The sequence below is a fragment of the Egretta garzetta genome, unplaced genomic scaffold (genome assembly GCF_000687185.1).
Source record: "Egretta garzetta isolate BGI_Z169 unplaced genomic scaffold, ASM68718v1 scaffold251, whole genome shotgun sequence".
Taxonomy (NCBI): domain Eukaryota; kingdom Metazoa; phylum Chordata; class Aves; order Pelecaniformes; family Ardeidae; genus Egretta; species Egretta garzetta.
In genome coordinates this window covers 1,448,478-1,454,406 of record NW_009258952.1, presented here as the reverse complement: position 1 = coordinate 1,454,406, position 5,929 = coordinate 1,448,478, and the positions used below count along the sequence as shown (strand labels likewise).

General features: G+C 44.8%; 1 protein-coding gene across 1 annotated transcript in view; it reads right to left on the bottom strand.

Moving 5' to 3' along the window:
* The window catches only part of PAG1 (phosphoprotein membrane anchor with glycosphingolipid microdomains 1), a 96,333-nt gene that overhangs the window by 83,149 nt on the left and 7,255 nt on the right, over window positions 1–5,929 (bottom strand). Inside the window, exon 2 of the mRNA XM_009634470.2 lies at window positions 4,574–4,633. The gene's annotated coding sequence lies outside the window, so the exon portion shown is untranslated. The remainder of the gene's footprint in view (window positions 1–4,573; window positions 4,634–5,929) is intronic.

The following is a 5,929-nucleotide window of genomic DNA, read 5'->3' as shown; positions in this document are numbered from 1 at the left end:
CTCTTTTGCCCCCCCCCCAGCCACTCAACGTCTTTCCTGTAGTGAGGGGCCCAAAACTGGTGCAGCCTCACCAGTGCTGAGTACAGGGGCACGAACACTTCCCTGTTCCTGCTGGCCACAGTATTCCTGATACAAGCCAGGATGCCATTGGCCATGGCCACCTGGGCACGTTGCTGGCTCATATTCCGCCAGCTGTCGACCAACACTCCCAGGTCTTTTTCCACTGGGCAGCTTTCCTGCCACATTACATCTGAGAAGGGCGGGTTTTGTTAAACGCACCATAGAGTGAGCAGCATTGGTAGGAATTGCTGCTTGCTTGTTTTCCTGCACTTTATTGAAGGTGGGCCTGCCCAAGCTTGACTCCTGCAACTCCTTCCTTCCACCTCTGTGTCCTCCAGCACCAGGAAAGCTTGGGCTGTGCCAGGTGGCAGCGCTCAGCCCTTGCCAATGACACGCGCCTCCCTGCTTCCCAGCCCACCAAGTGCCAGCAGGGCTGAGGTCTTACAGATCCTCACCTCCTCAAAAATGCCTCCTTCCCACCTTTTTGTTCCTCACGAACATCAACCTCTTGTTGGAAACCCATGAGGAGGTGGCTGGGTTGTTTTGGGACAAGGGACAAGCTGCCAGTGCTCACTGCCTGTAGCCCTCACAACAGCCACAGGCATCCAGGCTCAGCAGCACGGCCACACAAACAGCAAAGGAGGAAGAAAACGAAGAGGTAAGGGCAAGACGGCAAGCTGTAGTCAGACCCACTGATGACCTGTGAGATCACCGACTCCAAGTCACCAAAATCCATCCCAGGGACTTTGCTCTCAAAGGGTTTTTTTCACACCCCCCACCCACCCGGCCCTGCTGTTATGCAGACCTTTTAGTGCAGATCCTCCCTCTGGGAGCACGCTGACAAGGTGGCTCCTCCTGTTACACTCAGTGTAATGAAAAGCACAAACTTCATGTATTTATGACCCTTTCAGACTGAGGAGCTGCAGCTGAGTGCTCTTGCCTTGGTCAGCTACCACTGACAGTGGCGGAGATAAGAGACGTCTTGAGGCTCACAATAGCCAACATGGTGGAGCCCATTAGCGTCAACGCAGATAGAAAATGCTTCCAGCAACTCAAAGAAAGTGAAGTGCTAAAGACAAAGAGAGGAGGCTTTCCAGATAAAAAAATACACCCCCCCCCAACAAAAAAACCCTCACAAAACAAGCAAAAACAAGCAAAAAAACCCCTAACAAACCCCCAAAACCCCACACAAGCAAAAAGGAGAAGGCTCAGGCTGAAGCTTGTGTGGTTTTTTTATTCATGCTGAATATACACAACCCCCAAGCCCTGCGCACGGCAGTGGACTGTTTGCATGTGAATGCTATTAGGGAAACGGGCAGGATGGCAACTGAAAGCAGAGCAGCTATTCCTGAATCACTTCCCAGGCAAGCTGTAAATCTGAGGCACCAAGCCACCTATCCCGTGCACTGAAGCAGCTCTGAGAGAAGCGCTCCTTCATCCCTTCTTGCTGCCTTGGCACGGCCGGGCTCCTGATGACGCTCCCCCCACCTTGATGAGCGCCCAGATGCCAGCAAGGCCTCTCCCACCAGTGCTTGGCTCACCGGCTCACACCCGCATGCCTTCTGCCTCTGCCATGCCAATGCCAGACCGGACAACCCAGAGCAGAGAGACAGGGAACATGGCAGACCACTGTGAAGCCCAGACACAACCACCAGATGTGTCAAACCAGGCCTGCGTGCCCTGCACAAGACATAGATTTGTAGAGGAGGGCCTGCAAACACCTCGGCTGTCCTGCTACAGAGACCTACCCCAGAGACCCCTTCCCTGCTCCTCACCCCTCACCCATCCCTTGCCCCACAACACCTATCTCAGCAAACCACCATTCCTCTGCTTGTAACAAAATGACTGCAGAACACTTATTTCTGCCAACCCTCAGGTGACAGGACCACTTCACTTGGACACTTCACCAACAACTACTTGACTCACACCTTCTTATGCTTTTTATGCTATTTAAATGAATAATTATGCTTCCTAAAACTGACACTGGCTGTAACCTCTCAACCGTGATGTTGGCTGAGCCATACCAACCTCAGGGGAGGAATCCCTCAGCAAAATACCCAGACCCTTGTGTCCATGCAGCATCTGGAGATGTGGTTCCACATTGAGAGACCCTCAGCAGCCTGACTGGCCGAAAGAAGTCCTCAGTCCACCCACCTCCTTTATCACTGGTCACACTTGCCTTCCCCACCTCCATCTGAAGGTACTTCCTTCAGCCACTGTCTAAACTGTAGCTGTAAGGTGATCCATGGGGGGTTGGTTTGGTTTTTTTCACAGTCAAAAATCCCATGTTGCCAGGCTAAAGTTTGATACTATTTCTCCACCAACAAAGCCAGTTGAAAGGATCCTGTCTTCACCTTCCAGCCTCACTCAAGCCCAAACAACTGTTTTTGGGATGTACCATAAGTGGAATCAGAGAAGTAAATCCAGGTTTTTAAAAGACCCTAAAAACCCAATAAAACAATCTTTTTTTTTCTTAGCTCTAAGATTCCCAGCTTTCTTGAGCCGGAAGAAAAATTCTTTGGACCTAAAGCTGTGCTCAGATGGCACTGTGTGGCTGTCTAACCCTGATGGAGGATTACAGGGCATGATAACCTGTTCACAATTTCTTATTTCCTGTGCAAGAGTTCAGGTTATCCAGGTCCTTCAGACATGCAGCAGAGTCATCAACACATTTTTATTGCAAACAGAATTTCCAAAATGATGAGCTGTTCAACAGGGATGAGAGAGAGAAAAAACCCTCACCTTTCAGAGGTGTTTCATTTCCAGCTCTGATTATCCTTTACAGAGAATGAGAGTTCAGAACTAAAACGCTTCATCTTTGACAGATTTAAAGACAACTATCACAATCCTCTGGCTTCCACTAAGACTCCAGAAGCATGTGTGATATTGTATTGATTTTACATTAATTCTATCTTTCAGGTGTCTGGTCAAGCTTGTTGATTTCTATGTTCATTTTAAAGATAAATACTACCAAGAAGCAATGTTTCCAACAATCACATGTCAGTTATATTTATGGGCTTCTTGTGGGCTCAAGATCTGGGATTGAAGCATCTCTGTAGTATGTACAGATAACAAAAAGAGACTGAGAGAGGGACTCTGAGTATATTCACACAAACTTGTACAACCAGTCACTGTAGGCTTAGGAGGTACCTGGTCAGACAAGTTGTGGTAACTGAGTACGTTACCAGCGGTGTGCTCTCAGCTTCTGCAAAAGCAAAGTTAAACCAGTGAGCTTGTCTGAGCAAACCAGCTTTCCTTTAGGAAAAGCAAGGAACGTGTTAGAGCAATGTGGTTACCTTCAAGGTTCTTTGCGTATCGTCTTATCAACATGTCGTAAGTAAAGACCACCTGCTTGGTATGCATTAGCAAAGCACTGATTCCACAGGAAGTTTCAAGGCTCTCATTGCACTAAGGAAGGGACTTGAAATCTTCCCAGTATTTCCCAACTCACCCACAAATTGAGTGCATTTCATACAACCAAATTCAGTCCAGTACCCATCATCACTTATTAGAAACAGCCACCCAGCAAGGGCCAGGATACGTGGAATAAAAAAATAACTGCTGTGCTTGAAAATTCACCATCTGCTGGGTGTTGGGAGAGGTTAATTATTTAAGCGGCAACCTAATATAAATTTGATGTTGCTCAAATCTCACCAAACCTCCAGTAAATAAATGCAAGCAGCACCAGCCTAGATGCTGAAGACTGGATCTAATTGGTCTCCATGCAAAGGTACCAGATACGCCTTGCAGACTTGCATGCCCAGACTAACTTCCTAACCACCTATTCTTTTCTGTACCCTCCACAGTGGGATAGCTTTGTAACTTAAACATGAAATATGAACCCCCAGCTGTCTATTTTAATATTTATTTTCTGCCCATGCCAATGGAGACCTCATTTGCTGTGCTTTCAAAACAGGCTTTGAAATAAGCAAACGCGATGTATAGCTCTGTGGCATCTACAGCAATCACAACAGCAGAACCAGCTTTTAAGAACTTGGCACAAGTGAGCAAAGATGACAATTTCCAATGAGGCAGTTATCGCTCTACTTGACCAAAACAGATCCACTGACCAAAACTCCCATCACCTGGGGCAGGAAAGCCTGTGCCAGCACCGTGGAACATGTGGTGCCTCTCACACAGCTCCGGGAAGACCAACCAGCTGGAAGACTAGGGTGCTGAGGGGTGAAAAAAAGCTTTCTGAATGACCACATACAAACCCACATCCCGCTGATTTTACCTTTCAGCAGGGACCGACAAGACATGAAAACAACTGCATTTTCAAAACGTATCACGTCTTTATTTTATACACACACACACGTAGGCATCTCAACAGCACATCATGGATCATGAAGCTGTAAGCAACAGCTTCTGTCAAAGCTCCTTGTAACATTGCTGCTACCCAGTTTAATTGCTTAGCACTGGCACCTTCATAAATGACAGGGGTCTTCACGGAACTGAACTGCAGCCAAGCTGACCACCGCAGGAAACAAAAGGCAGATGCATAAATAATTACCTTGGAGTCTCTGTAGAGCTTGGTGTTCAAGCGATATACAGTATTGACAACCGTTTCCTCCTAGGCAAAAAAAAGAAAGAATAATTCACAATTCTGAATTCAATTATGCCACACTATGAGAATATAATAGACAATACACATTACCTCCTGTTTCTTCAAATTTAAAATCATATCCAGAGAAAAATACTTTAGAAAAAGGTTTCCTTCCTGTATTTGAAGTATCTGAGAGTAACTAATACAGTTTTTAAACTTCTTTTTATTATTTTTGTCTGTTTACTACCTTTTGACTTTCAGAGATAAAGAAGTTAGGCTGAGAATTAGGGCATTTTGGCTGAGAATTAGGACATTTTATTCTCACCTATATAATGTTGCCAATAATATGGTTTCATAGACCAAATCAGAATTAAAGGCTCCTATATGTAAAGTTAGGGTAGTTTAGTTTATACCCATGCAGTGACAGTATCTTCAGAGACATTTCTGCAGTTGCTTGGGTTTATATGAGCAGAAGTTCATTGTTACTTAGTACTTGTATTGGTTTGGTATCGAAAGAAAGAGCATCCAAGCATCTCATCTCAGATGAGAGACTTACTAAGAACAGAGAGGTAAAGAGGTTGCAAACTTTCCATTAGCACCAGCCTTGTAACACATTTTAGTTATGGGATAACAGAGTGGCCATGTGGTTGCAATCAATCCTGCAGTGCCTACATAATAAAAATGCTGAACTTCTCAGACGGATTTTCTTTCCATTGCCTAAGTGAAAAAATAAACGAACCTGGTTTGTAAATTTACTTAGCTAGAAGAAAGTACCCTCCCTTCCCTGGATGTTTATTTCAGCTTTAAAGGGTCTTACACCATTAACATTTTAGGGAACTGGCTTGCTATGGTATTGAAAGACTAGTTTAAACCAAAGTTAGAGCATAACTACAGCAAGTGGCTGCAAGAACTTATTTAAAGGACTTTCCAAATTAATTTAGTTAAAACTACTGTCCAACTTCTCAAATAAATTAGGCTGTACAGTGCTAACCAGTAAGATTAGGAAATCTAATTACCGCCAAAGTAAGCAGAAATAGATATAAAGTAGTCTATTTCTAAAGGAATACACCATTTCTTCTACACCATTAATTTTCAGAAGAGACTCAAGTCTCTAAAGCAGCTGATGAAATCAGGGATACTGTCAGGCTATCTGCTCCTTCTGACCACAGAAGGATATTCAATTACTTCATTTTGATGTAAACTCAAATTAAAATTGGTGTAACCACATATTACAACTCAAACTTTTTGCACAAAGACAGAAATACTTTCTTTTCTTGTAAGCATTAACCGGTTGCTTTGCTTGTTCAGCTCCCCCCATCCCCC